We start from the raw sequence: 11,807 nt of genomic DNA on the forward strand, positions 1-11,807 counted from the left end.
ACACAAGCCATGATATTTCCAATCGCCTCATATGCATGTGAGAGCTGGACAATGAATAAAGAAGACCGAAGAAAAGTTGATACTTTTGAGTTGTGGTGCTGGCAAAGAATGCTGAAAGTACCATGGACTGCTAAAAGAACTAACAGATCTGTCCTGGAGGAAGTACACCCAAAATGCTCCTTGGAAGAGAGAATGGCCAGACTTTGTCTCACCTACTTTGGTCATGTTGTCGGAAGGGACCATTCCCTGGAGGAGGATGTCATGCTTGGTAGGGTGGAGGGTCAACGAAAGAGGGGAGGGCCTTCAATGAGATGGATTGATACGGTGTCTGCGATGATGGGCTCAAGTATAGCAGGGATCATGGAGCAGGTGCAGGATCGGGCAGTGTTTCGTTCTGCTGTGCATGGGGTCGCTATGAGTTGGAAACGACTCAATGGCACCTAACAACAACAACAACATGAGGCAATTGAAAATATCAACACCCGTAGTAGCAGCAGTCAAGAAATCAGATGTCATATTGCCCTGGGCAAATCTGCTGCAAAAGACCTCTTTAAAGTGTTAAGGAGCAAAGATGTCACTTTGAAGACTAATGTGTGCCTAACCCAAGGGTGGGATGAAACACCCTTACTCAGGTGACAGCCTTGGGTGTTGCCTTCATCACCTTTTATCTTACAATAGATGAAAGAAGAAAGAAGTGAGCAGAGAAAGAGGGACTTGACTGCCACCAAGCAAGAAGAGCTGGGACCACATCCTTTGGACTCATGGTCCCTATGCTGAGAACCTCCTAGGCCCAGGGGAAGATTGGTACCAAGACACATGGAGATCTCCAAGCAACACTGGGCCCACAGATATTGAAAGGAGACAAAGGCTACACAGAGAGAAAACCTTCCCTAGAGCTGGCATTTGGACTTCTAGCCTTCTAAACTGTGAGAGAGTGAATTTCTGTTTGTGGTATTTCTTGTGATGTTTCTATTATAGCAGCATGAGATAACTAAGACACCTCATATATTTTCTTAAAATAAATGGGGACCTGGGTCATACTCCACACATCAGGGGTACACTCATTAAGGATGTTTGCAATCATTATCAGTAATAGAAAACCCAACTTACAGTGGCTTTAAACATGGAAGAATTTGCTTTTATACTGTAACAGGAATTCTGTTCCTGGAAGTAGGCAACCACGGACATTCATTCCATGGCTTAATAATGTTAGTGTTGGTGTCTCAAGAATTTTCTGAGCCTTCACCTCATGCTAGGTATTTCATATTTGCAAGATGGCTACCCAGCACCAGGCATCATGACTACAGTGATGTTAGAAAGAAGAGGTGTACCAGTATGTATGCATATTTAGTTAAGAAAAAAAAGTTTTGCAAAAGTTACCTTTTATAAAGTACTTCTCCTCATATTCCATTGGCCAGAACAGGGTCTTGTGGTCTCCTATAGCTGCAAAAGAGTCTGGGAAGGTAGGCCATTGGATAGTCATGATTGATTTAGACCACTTGTAATTAATTTCCTAACACTGGAGACCTTGGTACATGAACCAAAATCAGGGTTCTGTTAGAAGAAAGAAGAGATAGAATGAATTCTATCTAGGTGAATAGCTAGCAAGGCTTGCCACAATGATTTTATTCAACAATAATGCCAATTTTCTGGTAGCACTCACTCAGGGTAGTAAATGCTCTTTCACACTGTGTGCCACTGATTTTATGTGCCATCCAAAAGTGTTGTTTGATCAGTAATTTTGCCAAGCGCTTGCTCTGGTTTTTCTCTGAACATAATATTCCTCATAACCTATAGCTCAATTTATAGGCCGTAGCATGAATTACATTGTGAACTGTGTTGATTTTCACCTTACGTAGCACAACATTAATGGTGCTTCTATGGTTTTGATCCTTTTTCTGTCTCTAGTCACACAATACATCCACATCGTACTTGAAATTATTATTGTATCCATATTGTGGAAAAACTTGATTGATTTTCTAAATCGTTTACAGGGCTTGATGTGAAAATGATGCAAAAGCCTCAATGGGCTTCCGGCCACTATTTGACAGTTTCACAATAGACAATGCCTGGGGGGCTAGCGGAAATGCATTGCACACTAACAAAATCCCATCTTCAAATATTCCTTCCCATACTCTTGCTTCTGATTCTTACATTTTTTTCCCTGCATGTATAAAATCATCTCATTCTATAGTATCATCTGCCCTAGCACATGTGGTTACATTCTGTTTTGTGGTATTTGTTTTTTTTCCTCCAAATAAATAAATAAATAGTACAAAACAAAGTTGTTTTTTTCCCCCCATCCAAAATATCCCAACTGATTACACTTTAGGAAAAAATTCTTGAGTTAAATATATTCATTTTAGAGATGGGAAAATTGAGGCCCAGGGTGGGGGCCTGATGTGTGTGTCAGGTCACCCCATGGGCAGAGGCAGGCCCCATTAGCCCTGGAATTTCCTTAGTGGAACCAGTACAGGAAGAGGCCTTGATGGCTGTGGAGGTCTTTTTGGAAGATCTGATTTGAACTCCCTCACCTAGGTCTGGCACACAGGAACAATCACTGAGAGAGGATAGAAACCTGTCAGCATAAGCTTGAGGCAGGAGAAGAGTAAGGGAAGGGTATTCTTAGGGCCTCTAGCCAGTTGAGGAGCTGGAACTGACCACTCTGCCTCTCCTCATCCCTCTGACACCCTCCCAGCTTGTGCCCTCAGACCTTGCATAGTTGTAGGCCTCTTGTAGGTTTTTCTGGGTCTGTTCCTGGTTTTTTTCTAAAAAAAAGTCCCCATCTGTCTTAGTTATCTATTATTACTATAATAGAAACACTACCAATGAGTAGCTCTAACAAATAGAAATTTATTTTCTCACACTTTAGACCAGCCAACCTGTTGGTGTTGAGTCAATTCTGACTCAGTGGCACTTTAGGAAAAAGAAGAACTACCCCATAGGCTGAAATCTTCATAGATGCAGACTGCCACATCTTTCTCCTGCACAGGGGCTGGTGGGTTAGAACTACCAATTTTTCAGTTAGCAGCCAAATGCCACCAAATGCAACAATGCAACGCACTGCCCTCGAGTTGGATCCGATTCATAGCGACCCCTCCTTGGGTTTCCCAGGCAGTATCACTAGGGAAGTAGATTGCCCCATCTTCCTTCTCAAGAGTGGCTGGTGGGTTTGAATCACCAGTCTTCTGGTTAGCAGTCACATGCCTTACGCCTCCTTTATTTTACAGTTTATTAGGGTTGTTGTTGTTGTTGTTATGTGCCGTTGAGTCAGACCTGACCCATAGCGACCCCTCCTTGGGTTTTCAGGGCAGTATCACTACGGAAGTAGATTGCTCCATCGTTTATTAGGGTAGAAGTCTGAATTCAGGGTGTTGGCTCATGGGAAAGCTTTCTCTCTGTCGGCGCATAGGGAAAGCTCTTGTCTCTTCAGCTTCTGTTTTTGGTTCTTTTAAAATCTCCATGTGGCATGAAATCTATCTTCTCCCAACTGTGCTCCCTTGCTTAATCTGCTCCTTTTATATTTCAAGAGATCGACTCAAGACACACACACTACACTAATACTGCCACCTTAACATAACAAAGAAAGCCCACTCCCAAATGGGATTATAACCAGAGGTATGTTGTTGTTGTTGTTGTTATGTGCTGTGGAGTCACCCTAACTCAAAGCAACCCCTCCTTGGGTTTCCGAGGCAATATCACTATGGAAGTAGATTGCCCAACCTTCCTTCTGAGGAGTGGCTGGTGGGTTTGAACTGCCAGCCTTCTGGTTAGCAGTCAAGTGCCTTAGGCACTATGCCACCACAGCTCCTAACCAGAGGTATAGGGATTAGGATTTACAACATATATTTTTAGGGGACACAATCCAATCCATAACACCATCCAAAGCTTCTATATATAAACACATGCTTCTCTCGGAGATTAGACCCTGGCTCTACAGGTGTCAAAAAACTCATGAGATGAATTTTTTCTTTTTTCCCTAATTTATTTTTTTAATTTTAATTTTTTATTTCTGCGGTGTTCCCTCCCCTTGTCCTCCACCCTTAGTTCACAAGATGAATTTATGTTTTGTGGAAGAAGACAGATTTCTCTCTACTGAGTCTTATTTTACCTGAGAAGAGCTTGTGACCCTGTCTACCATTTTCAGAAGGAAAAAAAAAAAAAAAAAAAAAGGCTTCTAACCAAGCTTTCTGAATAATATGATAATCTGTTTCATATGTTCAATCTACAGATTTTTTCTTTCCATTTGACATACTGGGAAACCTAAGGCTAAGAAAGTTTATCATGAACCCATGATCTGACTCCTAGACAGTGATGTTGCCAGCCCAACTTCAGAGTAGACTTCCAAGGGAGTTTATTGCCATCCATCAGTCCAAGATGAGTAGGGACAGTTGCATCATGGCCCTCATGGCTATGTCCTGAGGGTCCTACACCTCAGCTTCTCTGGGGCTAACTGGGATGTCTTCCAAGGCAACTGGAGCACAAATGTCCAGGGCCAGCTCCTGCAAAAGGAAATTCATTACTATAACATGTACTGAACTCTGCAGTGGGCAGAGCTGTAGGTTCACTTGGGTGGCAAAGGGGATGTACTTTAATGAACCTAATAAGTCCCTGTCCTCCTGCAATGAGCTCATAGACTAGGAAGTGGGATAAATCACATACCAAAATCTAGAGTATACTAAGGATCACCATAATAATAGCTGTGATGGTTTTAAAACATGTCCACAAATGTTTCACACTCTTCTTATCAAAAGAGGCATCTTCGAGAGTTTTTCTCCTCTTGAATATGGGTCTGCTTTTAATGAATAGAATACTTAGAATGCTTTTAATAGAATGTAAATAGAAGACTTGCTTTTAAGGAATAGAATGCAGAAGTGATGTTGTGTAACAATCATGGGAGAAAGAAGGTCTGTTTATGCATAGAGAGACAGCTCAGGGGGCAGGAGTGCATGGAGGGATGGACACAGGGAAGAGGTAACTATTGGGAGGAAGTGGGAGGGGAGCTGTTGCATTGTGGTAAATTATAGTCAATGTCATGAGACAAAGTGTATGTGAACTGCTGTATGGAAAGTGAATTTGCGTAAAGTTTCACCCAAATCACAATAAAATAATAATAATAATAATTAAAAAAATAATAAAAAAGAAGTGATGTTGTATGATTTCCAAGGCTATGTTAGAAAAGGTGATATAGCTACCACCTTGCTCTTTCTTGAGATACTCAACCTTGGAACTAAGCCACCATATTGTTAGGAAGCCCAGACTAAATGGAGAAGCCATGTGGAGGTGTTCTGATTGACAGTCCCAGGTAAGGACTCAGCTGACAGCCAGCATCAACTATCAGATGTATGAATGAACATGGTTTCAGATGATTACAAACCCCAGTCTTCATGCCTCCCCAGCCATAGGCTATCCTTACCAAGTTCTACCTAAATTAGATTGATGAGCAAAATAAATGTGTTAAGCCACTAAGTTTTAGGTGGTTTGCTATGCAGCAATTGATAACTGGAACCACACTAAAGTGCACTGAGTTATTTACAAAGAGCAAAACATTGCACTAAGCACTTGAGAGACTTAAAATCACATTTAATGCTCTAAAAATCCTATTATATAAATACTACGGGAGATCTGGGAGCTCTGGTAGCATAGTGGCTAAGACACTTGCCTGCTAACCAGATGGCTGGCGATTCAAACCCACCAGCCACTCCTCGGAAGGAAGGTTGGGCAATCCTACTTCCATAGTGATACTGCCTCGGAAACCCAAGGAGGGGTCGCTATGAGTCGGGTTTGACTCTACGGCACATAACAACAACAACGGGAGATCTATAAGGAGTCCAAGACAGGAGTTAAGCACTCAGCTGGTAATGGACAGTTAAGTGGTTTGAACCCAGGAGAAAAAGACCTGGTGATCTGCTTCCTTAGATTGCAGCCTAAGAAACCCTGTGGGGCAGTACTACTTTGTCCTATAGGGTCGCTAAGAGTCAGAATCTACTCCATGACAAAAGAGAATGGGAGCTCCATCTTAAGGACAAGGAAACTGAAACTCAGAGCAATCAAATGTCTTATCTGAATCATAGCACTTACAAGGGACAGAAACAAGAATGGAGTGGAGACAGCAGTGTTTCTGTAAACTAGTTCTCTGGGTAATAAAAGGCCATGATTTATAGTGTTTGCCCATTTCCATGTTGTAAATTCTTCCACCGTGGCTGACTTTAAGCTACTGGCCGCTGAACATGAAATTGTAAAGTGATACACATGTTCTGCTCTCCAAGCCAGTTTGACCCTGCTCCAGTACTCCACTGAGTGGAAGCTGTCAACTATTCTCATGGAGTTTTCTTTTTAGCAGGTCACAGGCAGAAAGACTTTAAGGCATAGGGTATATTAAGAAGTCTTGAGTTATTCCAGGGGTGGGAGACAGAGACGGAAATGGAGCCCAGAAGTGACCTTAGCATATCACAGTCAGATTCCAAGGCTGAAGCTCCCTTACCTCTCTGGCTCCTCCCTTTGGGGAATCCCATGTCAGAAAAGTTTCAAGCCTGTTAGATGGGGAATCCCCACTCCCTCCAAGGAAGCAGCCCCAGTAAAGGAGAAGGATGCAGGTTTCCCAATGCTCCCTACCAAAACCTTCCTTCTCCCACCCCCATCCCTTCATCTGTTGATGAGAAGCTACCTGAAGTTGGCTTGAGGCTCCTAGGGCTGTCTCAGAAGGGCCTCCAGAAAGAGGATGGTTCCACTGAAGATCTTAACTGGGCCCCTATCCTTAGGATCTGTGGTAGAGATAAGAATTAGTACACAGCCCTGAACTAATTTACATAATTTGGGCGCTAATTTTTTAATTTTTTAAAATTATTGTGCTGAAATGTATATAATAAAACATTTGCTATTTAATCCATTTTTATGTAAACAATTCAGGGACATTAGTTACATTTGCCATGTTGTACAACCATCACCACTACCTGTTTCCAAACTTTCTGATCACCCTTAACAGAAGCTCAGTACCCCCTTAAGCAATACCTCTGTTTCTCCCTCCCACCTCCCCCTGGTAACAATCACTAATAAACTTTGGTCTCTATGCATTTGCCTATTCTGAATATTTCATACAAGTGGGATCATATAATATATATCCTTTTAATGTGTCTTATTTCACTCAGCATAATGTTTCCAAGGTTCATCCATGTCATAGCATGTATCAGAACTTCATTTCTCTTTATGACTGAAAATATTCCATTCATCTTTTGATGGGCACCTGGATTGTTGCCACATTTTAGCTATTAAGAATAATGCTGCAATGAGCATTACTTGGTATACAAGTATCTGCTTGAGTCCCTGCTTTCAGTTCTTTTGAGTATATACCTAGGACTAGAAATGCTGGGTCATAAGGTAGTTCTATGTTTAACTTTTTGAGGAAACATCATACTTTTTTTCCATAGTGGCTGCACCATTTTTCAAAGATGGGGCAATCTACTTCCATAGTGGTACTGCCTCAGAAACCCAAGGAGGGGTCGTTATGAGTCAGGGCCGACTCAATAACACATAACAACAATACCACCAATGAATGAGGGTCCTAATTCCTTCACATCCTCTCCAACACTTGGTATTTTCCATTTTTTTTTTCTAGTAATAGATGTCCTAGTGGGGGTTAGGAATCCCTGGGTAGGGTAAACAATAAGATTAGCTGCTAACTGAAAGGCTGGAAGTTCAAGTCTATCCAGAGACTCCTGGGAAGAAAGCCCTGGTGATCTACTTTCAAAAAAATCAGCCATTAAAAACCCTGTGGAGCACAGCTCTATTCTGACACACATGGGATCTCTATGAGTCAAAGTTAACTTAATGACAACTAGCTAGTTTAGTGGGGATGAAATGGTATTTCACTGTGATTTTGATTTCCATTTTCCTAATGACTACTGATTCACTGCCATTGAGTCAATTCTGATTTATTGTGACCCTATAGGGCAGAGTAAAACTTCCCCACAGAGTTTCCAAGGCTATATATCTTTACAGAAGCAGACTGCCTCGTCTTTCTCTCACAGAGCAGCTGGTGGCTTCAAACTGATTCTAGAGGGACAGTGGTTAAAACAATTGGCTGCTAATGCAAAGGTTGAAGCCATCAGCCACCATGGGGGAGAAAGATGTGGCAGTCTGCTTCTGTAAAGATATGTTGTTGTTGTTAGGTGCTGTCAAGTCGTCCCCAACTCATAGTGACCCTATGTACAGCAGAACGAAGCACTGCCTGGTCCTGTGCCAGGTCCATGATCCCTGCTATACCTGAGCCCATTGTGGTAGCCACTGTGTCAATCCATCCTGTTGAGGGCCTTCCCCTCTTTCATTGACCTTCCACTTTACCAAGCATGATATCCTTCTCCAGGGAATGGTCTCTTCCTACATGACCAAAGTAGGTGAGACAAAGTCTGGCCATTGTCACTTCCAAAGAGCATTCCAGCTACACTTCCTCCATGACAGATTTGTTAGTTCTTTCAGCAGTCTATGGTGTTTTCAGCATTCTTCCCCAGCACCACAACTCAAAAGCATTGACTCTTTGTCTTCCTCATTCATTGTCCAGCTCTGACGTGTATATGAGGCGATTGAAAATAGCATGGCTTGTGTCAGGCATACCTTCGTCCTCAAGGAGACATCTTTACTCCTCAGCACTTGAAAGAGGTCTTTTATAGCTGATTTGCCCAGTGCTGTATATCATCTGATATCTTGACTGTTGCTTTCATTGGCAACGATTGTAGAACCAAGCAATGTGAAATCTGTGACAACTTCAATCTTTTCTGCATTTATTGTGATGCTACTTATTGGTCCAGTTGTGAGGATTTTTGTTTTCTTTATATTGATGTGTAATCCATACTGCAGACTGTATTCTTCAATCTTCATCAGTAAGTGTTTCAAGTCATCCTCTCTCTCAGCAAGCAAAGTTGTGTTGTCAGTGTAACACAGGTTGTTAATGATCCTTCCTCCAATCCTGATGCCACGTTTTTCTTCATATAGTCCAGCTTCTCAGATTATTTGCTCAGCATAGAGATTGAATAAGTACGGTGAAAGGATACAACCCTGACACAGCCTTGGAAACCCTATGGGGCAGTTCTACTCTGTCCTGTAGGGCCACTGTGAATTGGAATTGACTCGATGGCAGTGTGTTTTGTTTTTTCCTCTTCTAAGATGACAACATCCAAACTTGTGTGATTTCATACAAGGGAGAGGATTTATTTCTGGTACACAAGATTGAAAATTCTTAAAGCATGTCATGTGAAATTGGTAAAACAAAACAAAACGAAAAACTAAGATTGAAGAATTAAACTCTCCTGAAATCTTGGGTTGGGGGGCAAGGGTAAGAAGCAAGCAATGCATAAAAGGGCATAATTAAAACTGGACCCCAAAGGTCACTGCTCCTAAAGCCATCAGTTGAACTGACACAGGAAGGAGATCCTTCTAGCTTGTCTCTTCTCAGACCTGCCCCTCACAGGGGCCATAAATTCTTGTCCTCAAGTCCAAAGGTTATCCCAAGGCTATCTTCTAGTTGAGTAGAGAAAATTGTGGATCTGCTCTTTCTATAAAACTGTGTTTCTCCTGCCATGGGATAATTTTTTGTTTTGTTTTGTCTTATTGTATTTTCTTCCTTTTGATAAAATTCATACATATACATGGCTAAAAATACCCAAAATGGGAGAAAATGAAATTGGGTCCTCTTCCTTCTGTTTACTCCTAGGTCTCTCTGCTAGAGGCACTACTAACACTCCTCCTCCCTGACCTATCTGGAGTGTTCCTCACAGCTCTCTCCCCTCTCTCCTACCAAACACGCTTGCTTCACTTAGCTGCAGGCACAACTCTCTTTGCTTTCTGGTCTCATCAACTGCTCTTTCCGGGGCCCCTTCCCTGCTTTTATTTCATCTCTTAGTCTCTAAATGGGACCTCTGGTAGCATAGTGCCTAAGGCACTTGACTGCTAACCAGAAGGCTGGTGGTTCAAACCCACCAGCCACTCCTCGGAAGGAAAATGGGGCAATCTACTTCCGTAGTGATATTGCCTCGGAAACCCAAGGCGGGGTCGCTATGAGTCAGTCGGACTCAATGGCACATAACAACAACAAAAACAGTCTCTAAATATTGAAGGGCTCCCCGGGCAGTGGCCTCACTCTTATTAGCCCCAGGGTCTTGCACTGCCCTTGTGTTTTCTTTACACTTTGCAAAAGAGTCCCTTTAGTAATTTCTCCTGAAATTTCTCAATTTGACTATACTAGCTGTTTCCCTCTGGGACCCTCTCTTACAACTTCTAAACAACTCTCATACCTGTTTCACCTCTTAACTTCTAACCCAGGTAAGCAGCTGACTCAACAAAAAACATGCTTCTCCCAGAATCTTCCCTCTCCTGGTAAATACTATCTCCATGCTTATAATTATACAGGCATCAAACCTCAAGTCACGCCTGACTCCTCTTTCTGTCATGTCATGTCCATGATAGCTGGTCTATCAGAAAATCCTATCAGTCCTAAACCAAAACCCAGTTGCCCTCGAGTTGATTCTAAATCATAGTAACCCTGTAGGATGGAGTAGAATGACCCATAGGGTTTCCAAGGCTATAAATCTTTACGGAAGCAGATTGCCTCATCTTTCCTCCACAGAGCACCTGGTGGATTTGAAGTGCCGATCTTTCAGTTAGCAAACCAGCACTTAACCATTGCATCACCAGGGCTCCTTTGATAGCTCTACTATCAAAACATATCCAGAAGGAGGTCACTGCTCGATGTCTCCCACCATCATAGTCATTGCCTCTCACCTGGATTATTGCAGTAGCTGCCTCCTTTGGCTCCCTGACTCCACCCTTGCCCCTCTGTAGTCTGTCTCAGTAGCCAGAGTGACCTATTAAAATCTAAGTCAGATCATGTCACTTCTTTGCTCAAGACCCTCTAATGGCTTCTCATTTCAATGTAAAAGCCAAAGCCCTAAACGGACCTGCAAAAGTCTATGTGGTCTCCCTCCACCTCCCCAGTTGTGCCATTCATCCTTCCAGAATCTGCCCCTTGCCCATTTGGCTTCAGCCACACTGGCCTCTTCACTGCTTTTCACATGCCAAGTAAAATTCCGCCTCAGGGCTTTGCAATTGCTATGCCCATTGCCTGGCAGATATCTGAAGTTGTCTTACCTTATTCTACTCTTGGCTCAAATGTCAGCTTGTCCAGAGGCCTTCCCTGACAGTTCAGTCTTAAATAGCACATCTCTCTGCATTTATAAACCATTTTCTCTGCTTCATTTTTCTTCATAGCACTTATCACCCCCTAATGCATTTTGTTCCACCACTTGTCTGTCAGCCTGTTGTACTGTGGTACAGTGGTGCCTTGTATGTCAGTTTGTTGTACTGAGTGGCTTGCTCTTATACTGTGAAGATGGAGGCTATGCCATCAGTATTTCAAATACCAGCAAGGTCACTCATGGTGGACAGGTTTCAGTGGAGCTTCCAGATGAAGACAGATTGGGAAGAAGGTAATCTGCTGTAAAAGACCTCTTTAAAGTGTTAAGAAAGCAAAGATGTCACTTTGAAGACTAAGGTGTGCCTGACCCAAGATATGGTATTTTCATTCGCCTCACATGCATGTGAAAGCTGGACAATGAATAAGGAAGACAGAAGAAAAGTTGATGCCTCTGAATTATGGTGTTGGTGAAGAATTATGAAAATACCACGGACTGCCAGAAGAATGAACAAATCTGTCCTGGAAGAAATACAGCCAGAATGGTCCTTGGATGTGAGAATGACCAGATTTCCTCTCACCTACTTTGGTCATGTTGTCAGAAAGGATCATTTCCTGGAGAAGG

The sequence above is a fragment of the Orycteropus afer genome, unplaced genomic scaffold, assembly GCF_000298275.1.
Source record: "Orycteropus afer afer isolate SDZICR_OR568_19922 unplaced genomic scaffold, OryAfe1.0 scaffold00142, whole genome shotgun sequence".
Classification (NCBI taxonomy): Eukaryota; Metazoa; Chordata; class Mammalia; order Tubulidentata; family Orycteropodidae; genus Orycteropus; species Orycteropus afer.